Genomic DNA, 17,063 nt, shown 5'->3' on the forward strand with positions numbered 1-17,063 from the left:
GTTGTCATAAGACTTATATGAAGAAGTCAGATACTCGTGCTTGTAGTTTTTGGAAGCACTTCAACTGAGTGTCAATCTGATTATTTAGTGCTGTGTCTGCACCAGAAATTAGCATATAAACATGCAATCTGTTGTATTTCAAAAAGAAAAAAAGAAAAGTAGTAGATACGATACATATATGGAAAAATGTCTGTACATTTTCATAAGCTGTCTTTGGAACTGAACCAAGCAATAAATACTAGAGAGTTTCCATTGGCTCTTAGATTTGATGGCTGCTAGCAATGTTTATTTAATATCTATTGGAAAAAAGTTACCACATTTTGAGGTGACTTTGCATGGTCTATTCTGTTTAGCAAATATTTGCCTTAAACACATTTAATAAGAGTCTTTTCCAAGATGATCAATCTGTGTTTAGACTTGTTGATGGAGGCAAACTTGAAAGTGATCCCAGCGCAGGTCACAAGTATAAGAGAAACCCCAGAGTCCCCATCAGAAGACGCACCAAAAAGGCAAGCGCTGCTGGAGCCTGGGGCAGCCTGTGTGGGCAGAGCAGCTCCCCGTGGGAACACTTGGTGACATTTAACTCTGCCTGAGGTCCTGATCTTCTCCGAACTTAATTCAAACAGTCAGGGCACCGAAACTAGCAAGACATTGACTCTTCCCTCCAAGAAAATATGTCTCCATTGTCCCGCATTTACAGGCAGGAATGAAGTGTCGTTCCCAAACTGGAAATACTTTTTACTTTTGTCCAGACTTTTTGGATCAGATCCTAGCAAACCATTAATGGCACATGTACCTGCAGTGCACAAATAACCACACCCTCTCGCACACGGTTTCCATCTTCATCCAAAGACAAAGAGACCCAAGTCACATTCCACAGAGTGGCATAAACCTGACGTAAACCTTTGTACCCAGCACGCATGTTCAGTCTTCCTCACACAAGCGGAAAACAGCCGAGGCGTGACATTTCCTCCCTGTCAGTCTCCCAGTTTATACTTCATTGGCATTTCCCAACACACCCCAAGCAAATTATTCCACAGGCCAGATAGCTGTGGAGAGAGGGCGTATGAAACACCTCTCTAGCCAGTGGGCCATCGATAACGCCCCGTGTGGATCAGTGGTATTTGCCATTAGTGTCAGTCAGCCTGTGATGAGGCACGGAAGGGGAGCGAGGGTACCGAAATCCTGTTCTCAAGCAGCATGTGACACAGAGCGTTGCTGAACGGCCGTCGCTGCTCGACTCGCTCGCCGTGGCCGAGGAACGCACAGACAATATCGCACGGCAAGGCCTGGTCTCTGGTAACTGCAGCAGCAGCTGTGAGGTAATCCTGTACCTTCTCAGTCCATAGGTTGTTTATTCTTCAGTAAATAGCTTATTCATGCTCACCGAGTTCAGCACCTTCTTTACAATAGTACTGGGAGCGAGTCCCCTGGCAGCCCCGCGGCGACACAGCCTGAACTGAGCATCCCAAGGAGCCCGTTCCTGCCTGTTCCCACAATCTCCTGGGGATAAACTCAGTGCAGCTCTGTTATTGAAAGCTCAGGAGCAGTTAAATGGTAATTTAAGCAGTAATTTCAGACGGAGCAGGACGGTGTAGATGGGTACAGAGGTGGGCGCAGCCCTTTTGCTGTCTGGGAAAGGGTCTAATCACAGAATGAAACAGTTGGGTGTCATCACTGAGCCTGTGAGTCTTGGAGAACCAAAAAATACTAGTCTGTCTTTCACTGCAGCCACTGCTCTGAGTTATTAGTGATGAAAGGACTTTCTAGCAGCCCACAAGCCCATTACCAGAATGCCAGAGTTTCAGCCTTCTCAGAGAAAGGTCTGTGCCAGACTTCTTAATAACTGTGACCTTGCAACTTTCACCTCCACTGCTTCAGCTTTGACTCGGGTTACTGGAATGCTATCATGTCCCAGAAAGTTCAGAAATTAACAGATTAAAAATTGTTCACAGAACAATGAAATATTCTCAGGAAAAGAAGTTTGTGAAATGTACCAGAAATTCTAAGCAAACCTCAAAATACTTGAGTTCTGTTTTTCTTTTGCTTTCCCTTGTGAATGAAGAAAAAGTGTTGTATCATGCCTAGTGTCACTTGGCACTAAAATCACAGCATTTCTCAATAACTTTAGCAATATACAGCTAAAACAAAACTTTGAACCTCTGAAAAAATCCTCATTACACAATTTTGTAATGACAATTTAGCAAAATTTATCTCAGGAAAAAACAACAGTATATCGTCCTATGCTAAAATATATTTTTCTCATTCTACTAAACCCTGTTTCAAGAGTCCAAAGGGTCAGGAAAAAAACATACTACATCATTTCCTCCAGGTATTTTGATTTGAAACTAACTAGTTTTAAACTAGAAGAGGGTAGATTTAGACTAGCTATAAGGAAGAAATTCTTCACACTGAGGGTGGTGAAACCCTGGCCCAGGTTCCCCAGAGAGGTGGTAGATGCCCCATCCCTGGAAACATTCCGGGTCAGGTTGGACAGGGCTCTGAGCAACCTGCTCTAGTGGATGATGTCCCTGCTCATTGCAGGGGGTTGGGCTAGATGACCTTGAAAGGTCTCTTCCAACCCAGACTATCCTATGAAATCCTAATAAGTTACTCATCCGGGCCTCAGTTTAATGCATTCATGTATTAGCTGCCACTGTTTCTATTTAACAAGGAGGTGACAATAATGAGAAATGGGAAACCTGAAGACTTCATTCTCACATACTCTAATTCCTGCTGACACCGCTCTGACATAAAACCACATCTATAGCCCATCTGAGCCTTTGTTATTCTAAAGGAGAGCTGTAATACAAATGTAATTCAGACCCTATTTGAATACATCTAGTCTACCTTTGCTGCTGTTTCAGAAGTGTGCTGCCTTAGTTTTCACGGATCAAAGAGGAGGTAACTACACTTCGGAGATAGCTGCATAGAGAGGTTACCTGCTGCGGCGAGATGATGGTGTAATACCGAGCAAGCGCGAGCTGATCAGCAGGATACAAACTGCCCTTTCTGCATTGCAAGGTGTGCTTCTGAAAACATGTTATCAATTCAGAGGTGAGTATTTATTATTGTTGATTAGCACAGTGAAGTATATGCAGTAGTGGTCAAACAGCAAAAATCACAGACTGAGGACTCAGAATTACTTGTCTGTGATTTGTTTTCTTTATCCCTTTAGTTCATAAAAGTTTCCAAGTGTAATACACATTGATAGTATGCCTTGATCGAAATGCAAGAAAATATAACTGAAGGCAGGCCTCCCTCTGCATCCTACTCATATGAGCTCCCTGATAAGCTTTAATTACAGATTTGACCTTGGTCTTTGTCTGAAAAAGGAATAAAAGTATGACATGCTGTGTAATTGCTGTCAGAAGTGGTTTAACTCATTAAATGTCTACATGAGGAACCTTCTTCAGTTCCTGGTTTTGCCAAATGGGCTTTAAGGAAGTTAAAATTCTAGGTCTTTGCAATCAGCCTTATAGCCAATTGGGTGATAATTAATGAACATATCATAGAATCATAGAATGGTTTGCAAAACCATGGATTTATCCTTACAAACTACCCTAAAGGTCAGGAAATACCGTTTTCCGTGCCTTACAAGTGGGAATGGAAGCACATAAGGATGTGTTCAGGGTCAAAAGAGGAACTGGCATAAGAATTAGACATAAAACTCTGTTTTGTTTTGTTGGTTTTTTTGGTTTGTTTTTTTTTTTTACACAATTGAAGAAAGGTGTTCCTTCCCTCCCGCAAGGGTAAAGCTGGTTTCAGCAAGAGATAATTTCTCAGGAACTTGCCTGAGACCTTTGGAAAGTACCCAGAGATGACAGTGAAGAGTGATATGACAACCTGAATAGCATCCCAGGCAATTGTGCTGTTCACAAACCTAATCTTATTTTACTCACAGCTTGTATGATCCACCGGGGTACACCTGGTACATTCATCGGAACCATGCAAGTCTTCAGTCTGCATGTAGCAGCCTATTTCAAATCTCTAGGAATGAGCAGGGCTAGTGCCTTTTCCTGTGCCTGTTACGCTCACCTGCAGCACAGATGTTTCTTGACTCTGTGGACACACCTGCGTGTCTGCCCTCAGTAAGCAGAGCCTGCAGTCTCAAAGGGTTGCCTGTATACATTAAACCAAGGGATCTGGTATTGGATCTGACAATCGGGAATAACATGCTGATTGTTTTTATACAGTAGCTTGGAAGTGAGCTAAAGCAAAGAGAATTCTGACATAGATTAGGCGATCCCTGAGATAATTACTGAGTATACTGAACAGAGTAGTGTTTACCTACATATTAATGTGTCTACCCATATATTTATATGTGAGATTATCAGACACTCTCAACTGCCCTCCGCTTCCTCTACGTTTGTGCCTGATAGTTAACAGCTCATCACACAGCTTCTCAAGATGGGCTTTTACCTTTCCACCCAGCCTTCCCTAGGACTTAATTCCAGGGTTAAGGTCTCTAATTAGCCAGCAGTAATTTGACATTTAGATTAAAAATGCCCAATTTTTTTCAGAAAGAAAATGTTTCAATTCCATGCTAGTGGTAAGAAAGCTCTGCAGGCAAAGATGGGTATTGCTGATGGTAGATGACATCTAGTACTGGGGTAACCAAATTCTGCCTTCGAGTTTACACACACTGATCTGGTCCCCTGAGATCTTCTGCAGACACCCTCTAGTAACCTTTTTCTAGTGAAAAGCCCTTTGATCTTAGCACACAGCTTCATAGATTGGAAGGAGATAAGGGACGGAACAACTCTGTGTTTCTTGAGTCTCAGCAATACTTGGAGCATTACCTGAACTCTCAGGTTCTGTGCAGTTTTGTGTACTCCCTGGGTGCAGTTTACTCACTTCACTCATATCTTGTGTGGCCCAAGGATCACTGCATTTCCTAGCTCTTTACAGCAATCTTGGCATTCTGGCCAAAAGGCAAAGGGCAGTAAAGCAGCCTGGAGCAATCCCCACATTTTGGCACACTGGAGTACAGACTAATTTCCAGGAGGAACTTGACGTGAGTCCAGGCTGGGTTTGTAAGTTCACAGACCATTGCTTTTTTGATTTTTTTTTTTTTTTAAAACATACATTACTGAAAGGTTGGACCCTCACACAACTCTACTAGCCTGCACATATCCTTTCAACGATCCCAGCCCTACCTCACCACTGTTCTCCATCTATTACTGAATCAGATATTAAGCACAGGACTGGTTTCATCTATTTTGTGCTCAGAGGAAGACCAGGATTCGAACACCAGGAGGTGCTGCAGGGAGAAAGGCAGCCTGCCAACAGATACACGCAGAGGCAGGCTGGCGAAACACCGCAGCAGAGCGACTGGAAGTAAGAGCGGAGCAGTGTTGGTATCGCAGGGTGGGACCGCAACTTGTGCATGCGTGTGGATGGAAAGAGAAGAATCTAGCAATTGTTCTCAGGTCTGACCAGTACCTTTAACCTTTCACAGTCACGGCAAGTAGATAACGGGAGAGAGAAATGCCTAGCTGAAGCCACGAGTAGCACAGAGAAGATACTGGGGTTCCTGGCAACAGCGCTGTTTTGGTTTTCAGTGAACAGTGCCTGCCCCTGCTATAAAGTTCTTTCTTCTGTTTTATCAATGCACTGTTGCAACGAAGTACGCAAAACCCCCGTATCTAAGAAACGACAGAGAACTATTGATCTGAGGTGAAAAATCGAACTGCAAGTGAACCACTTGGCTTTTCCATGTGTTTACTCTGACCTCAGCTAATTTCTACAACTGTCACTTAATTAATCATCTTATTTCATTTAATCAGTGAACTCATTGTAATTAATTGAAATGTATGTATGCAAAATGGCAAATACTTCTCTCAGGAAGGGCCTTGAGGGAACGTGCTGTCAGCAGCAATGCTCTGGAAAGCTTGCTCCATTTATATAAATGAACAAATACAAATGCCGATGACTTCATGGCTTGAATATTAATGCAGGTAATTAAACATGTTTATTCTGGCAGGTAACAGCATGCCAGGCCCTGGCTTGGGGAGGCTCTGCAAACAGAACGTCCTCCCCAAGTCTCTTGCTATTGCCTGTGGTGCATGAATATAGCCCTGGCCCTTGATTTACCCCCACAGAAAGGTGGGGAGACACAAAGACAGTCAGATAGGAAAGATAATGACACACAAGACACAGATGACGTTTCCTCCTCCTTTTTGAGTCAGTTTGTTAGTATCTAGGTAGTGGAACAAGCCTGGTATGTTGCCTTGAAATTACAACTGAGACTGAAGAGTGGCTCCTGGCGGCTCCCGCTGCCTGGTAGTTATGGTCTTGCGTGGGTACGTTACAACTATTACCAGCAGGCTAGAGCAGTCTCTAGCCCTCTTTGCAATACACCTCTGGGAATCCTTCCAAGCGAAGTCTTGCCCAGCTGAAAGCAGCAGGACCGGGCTTGAAGCATGTGGCCCGTAGCAGTCCTCCTGACCTCTGGCTGTAACCCTGCCATAGCACCCTGTAGCAGCACATCCCTGGGTGAGGAGCAACGACACAGCCTCCGGCCTCAAGGTAATCATTACCTTTAGCTCGGCGAGGGTCTGCATGTACCTGGGGCTCTGTCTGCGCTGCGGGCTGTTGAACTAGGCTGTGCTGCTGCAGTTACCTTTTCCTTCAGGCCACCTTAGGCGTCTCTACACCATGCTGTGGTCTGCAACACAGAGACCACAGTGTCCTCCGCACCTCATCAGGCACATCCACCTCCACCCCAGCAGTGCCTTTGTCCCAGCTGGCTCTAGGTCCAACTACTCTGTACATTGTTTTTTTAGAGTTATGAGCTTTATGATAAGCTTTGGATGCTTCAGGGAAAGGAAAACCTTTTTAAACAGTTGGCAAGACTCTGTCTCTTAGGAAAACCAGCTCTCATTTCACTTGGGAGCATATTTCCCTCCCTTCACAAGCCCATTGAACAGTTTCTACTTGGAGTCAAGGCCAAGAAGTAAGTCCAGGACATATTGTTGCAAGAGAAAGTTCACACATCTCCCAGTCATAGCACTGAAAAGGTTGCTGTTGGTGGCTATCTTTTTCCAGCTTTCTACCTCCGTTTACAGGACCAGTTAGAGACAGTTTATGTAGAGATGTTGGTTTCCACTGATTTTATTTGAAAGAGGTGTAAGAAAATTACACTGTGTCTCTCTGCATGGTTACTTCCAGCACGGTGGCTTAGCCTTGGCTTTTTACAGCTGTTTTTGTTATAACCCTGCATAATTGTGGAGATTTAAAGAAATGCTATGTAGGCAAGGTGTAAGTCCATGTCTTTACCTGTTCACACTTTCCCCACATATAGATAGATTCTCAGCTGCTTTGTTTTCATTTACAACAGCAGAAAGCATTGTACTTGCTATGGGACTGTGGCAGGGGAAACCGCAACCGCTGTAGTCTGGTTGCCAGAGTCAAACTAAGATTAAGAAGGGGTCAGCGGTTTTTAGAGAACTGCATGTTGATCAGCAAAATAACGAGCTGTAAAACATAGTAAAGCACAGTTTGCTGGGCAGGGCTCTGCCAGCAGTTCTTTTATCAGTATTGCCAGCACACATTTGCACAGATGCATGTCTGGTTGCTTTCCTAAGGGTAGAGACAATTCAGCCTTCTTTCTCACTCCTCTGCAACATTCAAGAGGAGTACCAACTGCAGGACACACCACACAAATCTCTCTACAATTCACTGACCAGATGAAAACCAAAATTAATTTATAGTTAATAATTTAAAATTTAAAATTAATATTTCTGTGCTCAGCAGTTCTCAAGGAAGGGGTACAGAACTCTATCCGACACACTGAACAGTCTACAGTCTGCATCCTTTATAGGGACTCAGCACTGAGTTTTCTCCCTGAGACAAGGGAAAAGAAGTTTCCTTCATCTGCTAATCTAGAGCAAAAGGCTGGTGAGGAAAGAAGACATCCTAATAGGCTATAGGATCAAGTGCACTAGACATGAGAACTTAGTTCCCCAAACCAGCATGAAGAAGGCAGGTTAGACCTGATACTTTGAACAGAGGGACAAGAACACCATCAGCCTTTGGAGTTCCCTGTATGTCAAAGAACTCCAATCCGAGTAAAAGCTCTAGTTCCCTGTCATGACAGACAATCACATTCACCAGGTGAGGAACAGGTTAGAGAAAATTCTTTGAAGATTTCCCTCACACACACTCAGTTCCAGCCACCGTGACAGTCTGTCCGTAGTTGGTTGATGATGAGGCTTTGGGCAACAACTCCTCTTCCTCTAAAGTATAAGCTTTTGATCTATGTTTGTCTAATCCTGAACAGGTTTGAGGCATTTCTCTCACCAGTACTGATTTTTCCCCAAGAGATTACTTAAGAAACAGAGCCTCAGTGAATCAAAAAGTCCTCCAAGGCAGGAATGAGAAATGTGTGAGAGTGCAAGCAGAGGGGGAAGCCTCCACATACCTCCTAAGAAAGTTTCTGGAGAGGTTCTTATGAATAGGATAAAATGAACAAAGGAATTAAGAGCTCGTGGGAAATGGCTCACCCAGCATCCCTATAGGAGTAGTATAAATAGCTCCCCTGATTCACTGCATTCACATTGGATCAGTCCGCCCTTTTTCAAATCTTGGCTGGTCAATGCTTGAAAAGTATGTCAGCAGCAGCTCAGCCAGCTTCAGGAGAAGGCTCAATCTTAACTTCAGGGTTTCTTCTTGTTCTGCACCTCTCCACCAAATGGGCTCCGATAGCCTGGCTTGGCTGGAAGAGCTAAGCCAGACCCTAACACAGTTAATGTTGTTGGCAACCCTGCACTATACAAAGGACCTAGCTCCAAGTAGCAAGCATAGAGTACAGTGTTGTGCACTAACACCAGCTTGAGCTGAAATGGTGCTTTTATTTAGCTTACAAACTGCATTTCAGCAGGATTCATTAGCAGGACACAGCCACATGCTGGTAACTTTTCTATCTTTGGCTTGCCATTCAACTCACGAGGGTCAGTAAAACCTGTCACAGTGTGGCACATCCAAATTCCCAGCCTAACACAGACCCACTACAGCATCGCCCTGACTAAAGCACTTCATCCGCTCTAAGTTGAGTACCACCCCTTCAAATCTTCAACAGGCTGCTAGAACAGAGCCCACAGATAAACCAGCCGCAGCCTCCACCCAAATTCAGCTAGGGCAATTCTCCCCATCTTTAGGACAGGGCACTGATGTTGTGAGCCTCTGTTTGCAGATGTGTCTTCATCAGCGAGCTTGGGAACACCCATCACATACATGTGAACACAGGTGATTGCACTGTACACATCTCTGCAAGATGCATGCATGGAAACTCTTTGGTAATGATGCAGCATTAGTATTTCTGGACATTTTGGTTCACAGGGAGGAGAATTTAGAGGTCGCTTGGGAGATGCCCAAACAGACATAGGCCCAGATTTCATTAGCTGATAAAGCCATAGCATCCATGAAACTATGTGCTGCATGGATCATGACTAGACAGAAAGGACAAGTAACAAGCATGAGTGTACTGGCTACATGCTCATCCTGTCTGATGGAAACATGAACGCTTGCATGGTAGGCACAATGAGACAGGACAGCTAGTACTCCAGAGAGTCAGAAGAATTAGCTGTGCACCTGAACAATTTTCTTGGTGAAGAGTAGCACTGTTGAGCAGATATAGTGAAGCCGGCTCATGTTGTAGGATACTATCCCCACAGGGAACTGGAAGGAAAGAACTGTGTCACTGTACATCTTGGTCCAACTGAGAAGAGTCTTCTGTGCTTTTCATCCAGGAATTGGGTACTGATCAGGGAAGGAGAAAAAACCAAAACAGACAGACCAAAGGTTGCTTTTCACAGGAAAAACTTGTAAAATCTTTGTACAACTACTAAGTACTTCATTTCAAAGCCTGCAATAACCAGATTTGCAGCTCATTAAAAAAAAAAAAACAAAACCCCAAAAAACCCAAACAACAAAAAAAAAATCAACAGTTTCTCCTGCAACCTTTTGACTTCTCACAGCAACTTCAGTACCAGAACTGTTCCTCTGCAGGCAGGCGACATGTCACCTTAACATCAAAAGTCCATGTCAAGCCAGATGCCTATGTTGAATTGCATTCAGATCTCCTACCTCTCTAAGGGCTAAGTGCTATTGCTATTTAGCAGGCCTAGCAGCAAAAAATATAGAAGGGAGAGCTGGGGTACTGATTTGACCAGGTATATGAAGGTATGATTGATTTGCATCCTGCTTTAGGGAAAAAGTCTTTGTGGTTTTTGTGTTCTGCTAAAAATTTGAACTTTACAGTAAACCATATCCTGAAAGCCTTTTTTTAAAAAATTTTATTAGATGTTGCAGCAGCAGCACTCAACACATGCATAAGTCACATCCTGCAGAATCTGCCCTCCCTCATGTGCCTGTGAAGATAAGTACCTGTTGCTTGCCAAATACTATCATTCCAGCATTCTCAACATTAACGGCTCATGGCCTGATGAGCTGTGAAAGTCTGCTCCACAGCAGAACAAGAAACTGCTTTTCAGAAATGCTCTTTACAAAGAAACAAGGAAACAAGAATTGATGCTTTTCAAGCCTAAGCTAAGGCTTATAAGCTGCTGGTAGGCACATGATAAATAGCACATCCTTTCAAAAGTTGAACCTGCATATTTAAGAATGAGTTCAGAGCCTAACGTGTGTATGACTTCAGAGCAACTGTACCACCCTCCTCTGTTCTGTCACCTCCTAGTAATACGCTGGTCCAATGCTAAAACTACCTGTTTCAGATCCTGGCCCTTTCAGAGACTGCAAGGAATAAAAATTCATCTCCAGCCCTCATCTTGCTGCTACCTGGCAGTTAGCTGTGACTGAAGATGGACTGTCTCCATGTTTTGGGCAAAAGGCAAAGCAAGAAACACTGTTATTCCTACCCAGGACAGGATGAAAAGATTGGTTCACACACAAATGCTTGGAAGGACTGTTGGCTCCAACTGCTCCTATGCTTTCCTTAAGTGACTCCTAAACTCAGACCGCTGCTTCTGGGAGAGGTGGTGGAGTATCAATCAGCCTTCTTTGTGTGTTGGTTGTCCTATCTGTTGCAGTGGCCCTAGAACCAGATGGGCAGTGCAAGGGACAATCCACACAGTTTTGCTTTGCTCCAGCAGCTTTTACAGGATACAGTCACACTGCCACCACAGAAATCAAGGTTTCTTGACCTTTGGAAAATGCACTGCTGTGCTTCATGGGTGAATGACTTGTTAAAGCAAAGACCTGATATGCAGGCATTCTTATATGAGGCCAGCGTGGCACCTTATGAACCCACCTCTGAACTGCAGAACTGTCTCCAACTGCCTCTGCCACCCTAGACGAACAGAGCCAGCACTCTACCCCTGGCTTCCACACCTTCGACCTTACCCTGCAGATAGCCCCTGCACATTCCCCCACCCTTCTGAAAGTGCTACACCGATTCCATAAGCATGGGTCTTGAAATCCCTTCAGAAAAGCCCTTCTCACCTCTTTTCTGGGAAGGTGTCCATTCTTACTGTCTGTTCAAGAAAAGCTATTACCTATACTCCAAACAATTAACATCATATAAAATTCATCTTCTTCAGCAGACTCCACTTTGATCCAAGCCAAACGCTTAACATACATGTTCAGTGAAGAAAGGTGCGTAGTACCACTTGAGCTAAAGAATCCCTGCACAAAACCTGGAGAGTCTGAACAGTCCTTTTGAAGTCTCAGGATCGTAGTTAAGATTCTAAAGGAGAGCCAGCAAACACGCAGAACAGTGTAGGCAACGGAGGACAAAGCCCTTACCTTTACTGCTTAGCCTCAGCTCACATCATCTGTCCTGTGAACCAGGTGAATTCATGGGTATTTCTACCAAGATGGATCATTATAGGTTATGCACAAGGTTTTTATTCGTAATATCAGCAAAATAAAACTGACGCCAGACCCAAGATGAAAACAATCCAGGAAATCACCAAGAATAGTTATAGGAACGTACTGAATATTTCTTTGATTTACGATTAACTCTAGTAATGAGTCAGACAAGTGTTCTAATTGCATCCGTGAATAAGCTGCTGTCTTACAAATGGTTTCAGATCTGCAAGGAAATAACTCTTTGTGTATGGATCCAAATGTAGAAGGAGGATTTTTAAAGAGTAAACTACTTCAGCAAAAAGCTATCCATGTAGTCACTGCTACTCAGCAGTATTAGTAGGTCAGGTACCAAAATACGTACAACTTTACAGAATTCAAAAGGAACACTACATCAAATTTAAGGCACCCACAGAAAAGACAGTCTAAGGCAGCAGAATAAAGTTGTTGCAAAAGGTACCTTTGTTGAACAAATCCCTACCACCCCAAGCCACAATCAAGTCCTTGTCAGTCTCCTTTCACAGGGAAGGAGCAGCTGGTCCGGCAGACACTGTCTAGGCCTGGGATGTCTCCAGCCTGTACACAAAAATACTCCTGATCTACCTATGACCAGAAACAACTCAAAGGAGGGGCAGTAATATCTAGCCTCAAGCAGAAGGGGAACAGGAAAGAAGAATCAATCATATCTGTAAAGTGTTTTGAGACCCACCATTTAATGCAATTGCTGTATGACTGACCCTTGTAATCCAGGCAGTGTCAACACAACACACTTGCCAGAGCCCAGGTCACCTTGCACCAGTCTCAGTGTAGAAAAGGCTCAGGCAGTCTCTATAAATCAGTGAAGCCTCAGGAATCTTTGCTCTGCTGTGTGGCTGTGTAGAGAAAGACCCTAGCCGGTCAAGTGGAAGAGTGGTCAGGGATTAGAACAGGCTGCCCAGGGAAGTGGTGGAGTCACCACCACTGGAGCCCTTCAAAAAACGTGTAGATGTGGCACTTTGGGATATGGTTTAGTGGGCATGGTGGTGTTGGGTTGACGGTTGGACTTGTTGATCTTAGAGGTCCTTTCCAACCTCAATGATTCTATGAGCACTGCAGCCCCACTGGAATCCAACTTCTTCTGGAAGCCCTGTGCTACACTAACCCCCCCCCCCAAATTCTGTCATCAGTCCCATAAGATGACACTCTGCTACTGCTTGCTCCTTTGAGGGAAGGAGGTAGACAAGCTGGAGTTTCAATAAATTAAAGATGCACTCTTACAGTCCCTTTCCAAACAATAATGACAAAGTGGCAAGGCAAGGAGTACAGGCTGAAGAGGTCCCCCCACACCTAAAAGCCCAGGAAGGAAAGAACAAAGGAGATTTGTGTACAGCCTGATCAGAACAGAGCCTGCTGTGGGAATCCCAGCTGCTATCTTCTTCCTTTGCCTCCTACATGTTAAATGGCTTTACCACTTTAATATTCTTTTAAAGCAGGACTCAAAGAAGCTCATTTACAATGCATAATGACTACAAGGCTCTGCTAGTAGAGGCATTTAAAAATCTCTACATTACAGCATGAAGAACAAGTACCCCTTCACCTCCTTTTTGAGCAGAAGCTGCCATCCATAACCTATGAGGAACGTAATGGGTGTTCCCCAGCAAACAGTCACCACCACCAGCAATTGTCTTACCTGTGTAATGGCGAGTCTGCAAATCAGGCTGCAGAGTCAGAGGTGGCAAAAACACTGTTCTAGCACCATCCTGCATGCTCAGGTTGTAGTAAAAACTGACACAATTTGGCAGCTGTATTAAAGGGGATTCTCAATTATACCCCACCCCCTACTGCCCTAGCCTTCTCCAGGCTGAACAAACCCAGCTGGAACTTCTAGCATGTGGACAGTCTTCACCACGCAGGTGTTTCCAATATCATCAGCAGCTGTGGTGGCCCCAGAGGCTTGCATGTTACAGAGTTCTGAGCAAGGAACTGGACCAAGGAGGGAAAAAGAGGAGTGAGAATATGGTTCAGCCTCACCCTCTTATGCAGGAAGTGTCTGGTATAGCAAGGAGAAAGACACCAGAGGCACTGCACAAACATTTTAGGTACAGATGTGCTGCACCGTGTTCCAGGAAGTCTGCTGTTTTGTTCTTTTAAGGACCAGAAACTCCCTTTAAGCAGCAGTAAAATCCTACATCAAAATTCAGTATTGCCAAACACAATGGGCTTTTAACTATTGAGTAATATTTTTTACTTTGATGCTTAATTACCCCCTACAGTCCACAAACCTCTCCCTGTTGCTTCAGTCTGCAGCCTCCACAATAGCTATGAAGCAAACAGAAATTACACATTTATTCCAACAATATTAATGTAACCTGAGTGGGCTCTGTCAATGCATAACTCCATGCTGCCTAGCAGCAAAATGTAAAGGGCAGTCTGAATTGGTAGCAGGCTGCTTATTCTCTGCTGGCCTCCGTATCAGCATGGCTGATAAGGATGCAAGACAAAGCTATACTTAATTAACATACATGAATTTTAACCAGGAATCCATTCCCGTATATACGAAAACAAGCCCTGGACAGCTTCTGCCCCCCCGCCCCTTGTTAACACTTTCTCTGGTAAGATAAGGCAGCCTCACAGAAATGCTTCAACTCTTTTGTGCTGGTGAAGAGGCAGGAACAGAGCCCCAGAACACCTCTGCAGGGCCTGAGGCTTTGAGCTGTGCCTGATCTCAGATGCTGTAGTAGACAAGGTGCAGACTGAATGTTTTTGATGAGCCTGTCTGGGGCTACGGCTGTGATTCCTACTCTATGTAGCTGAAGGCTCGGTAAAGTAAAGAACAACAGAAACCGTGCATGGCATAGCCAAGCATCAGGCAAAATCCATGACCCAGAATCAGACGTTAAGGATTCTCAACACCACCTTAAGGTGAAAAAGGGATGGGCTGCAACGATGCTAGTGAGACAAAGCCAGCCTGTTACTGCCCCAGTGCAAGGTTAACTCTCATTAGCACAGGATGTACTTTGTTCCCCAAACAAAATAAATTCCTCTCCTTTGCCTTAAGAATTAGTTAGCATTTAATAGCCCAGAGAAAAGGGGAAGGAAAGAAGACAATTGCTCCACCCCTCCCCATGTAGTTTTGAAAACTTCTGTACAGTAAAGCATTACTCTGATGCACTGGCTCCTACTGATTCAGAGAAAACATAGCCTGAACACGTCAGGAAAGTACTGACCAGAAAGACTGGGTCAAAGCTGTGTGTCCAGTAGATTCCTCCTGCAGCTGGGACCATGGGTGGGCATATGTACACTAAACAGCAGAGCTCAGGTTTCTTAGTAGTTGGCCCTGATGCAGCTGCATAGAGAAAGGCTCCGGTTAAGTTACAAAAGCAGAGCAGTTTTAATTACAAGCATAGTACTTACCTGCTGGCAAAGCCTCAGGCAAGCATACAGCAAGCACCAGCCTTTCCTTTGTTCATTCCCCTCACTCTAGTGAATAGTATGCAGGGCACATGCCAATTACTAGGACAGTTTGTATGCAGCCCCTTTAACTAGGTGTCTAGCTCTTTAATGATGTTTGATTCTGCTACTCCTTGCCCTCAGATAATTACTGCAAAAGGCATAGCATGGCTGAGCCATGTCTCAAAAATGCATTCACCTCAGAGGCTTCCTACCCTGGGAAGTGTCATAAAGCAAGCTGCTCTTGCATATGAGCAAACAGGGAGGAAATGCAGCTTGATCTTCATGTACAAAATGGCATTTCCAACCCACATGGTGGCCGTGAAGCTCCAAGTGCTGGGGCTTTATTACTGAAGACAGAAGTCACACTAGAGAAGTCAATACGGATTCCCTGATGGCAGCCACATCAGGTGCCCTTAAACTGTCTTACTTCTCTGGGAGCATATTCTTCCTTCACCTAGCTGTTTATTCAAACCATTTCACTTCATTCAAATCTTAAATGAGATGCAGATTGCTACAAAATTAATAGGTTATACTTATTTTGTTAGAAACAGAGTTTCCACAGATCTAGTCTAGTCAACTCCAAGGAAGAAGGGCAATGTCACAAGTGTCGTTCCTACTAGCAGTTATCTAGCTGGAGCTAGTACCTTACCTGCTAGAAAGAACCGCCTTTGCATCAAGATCTGAGGGACGATTTTACAGTGGCAGATGCAAAACAGTCTCGCTTGGCCTTTTACTTGCATCTAACAGGCAGCATTTAGTTGTCCCCCCCAGCTATCTTTTGAAATGTAGATTATAAAAATAAAAACCCCAGTGTGGGCTCCAGAGATAAGAGGAGCACCAGTCTGAAGGTGAGGCAGTGTTGAACAGCCTCGATCGTTATGAAATATTGTCACATAGAAGAAAACAGCAACACATGTCACCTGAGCAAATGCTTCCAGCACTTGCACTACCAGTAGCGATGCCTAGTTAGACTACATTTGCCTCTACTTGGCAACTGCAAGACACTTGATAACAAATTTTCTCCTCAGGTTGATGGAAATTCCAATTCCAATTCCATCTCTGAAATTCTAGTTTACATTTTTTACCTCCTCCAGTAAGTCTTCATTCCCTTCCCCCATTCCAGGAGGCTGGACTTTAGATTTTTTTTTTCATATATGCCTCAATGCAGAGACTGAGTGACTGATTCACATTAGAAGAGAGAAAAAATTACATCAAGTACTTGCCAAAATAATTTTATTTCCTTTGAGCATTCCAATATTTATAAACATATTTTCTATAACTTTCTAAGACAATCTATCAGCATCTGAGCACCAAACAATTCTCTGAACTTCGCTACATTTTTAACAGGTTCTCATTCTGCTCTGAAAGTACAAAATTATTTATGAAGTTGGATTGCTTGGCAACAAAAAGAAGCAATGTATTTTCTTCCATAAAAAGCAATTTATTTTATTTGCAGTTTTGTTTTGTGGACAGGGACTATTAGAAGCAGATTGTTATAGGGCTTATTATGGGTCACTCAAGTGCATCTGTTTATTGTCTCTTCATAGGTGCCACATACACTTCTCCTGAATAAGACTGACACAACACTGGTATAGGCTTGTGGTTTTAACAATTGGTTTACATTGAGAATCAAGTGTTGGCTTTTCAGGGGCTGTACTTGTAGATGACTTTCCTCCTTAGGACAAGTTGGCACTTTTACATACAACAGGAGAGCTGTTTGTATAGTTTTCAACACAACTGTAATCCATGGCCTAAGATTAACCAGGCTGATGCATTAGTAGTCACAAAATAATATGCCATTG

The sequence above is a fragment of the Phaethon aethereus genome, assembly GCF_964289735.1.
Source record: "Phaethon aethereus genome assembly, chromosome: 25".
Classification (NCBI taxonomy): Eukaryota; Metazoa; Chordata; class Aves; order Phaethontiformes; family Phaethontidae; genus Phaethon; species Phaethon aethereus.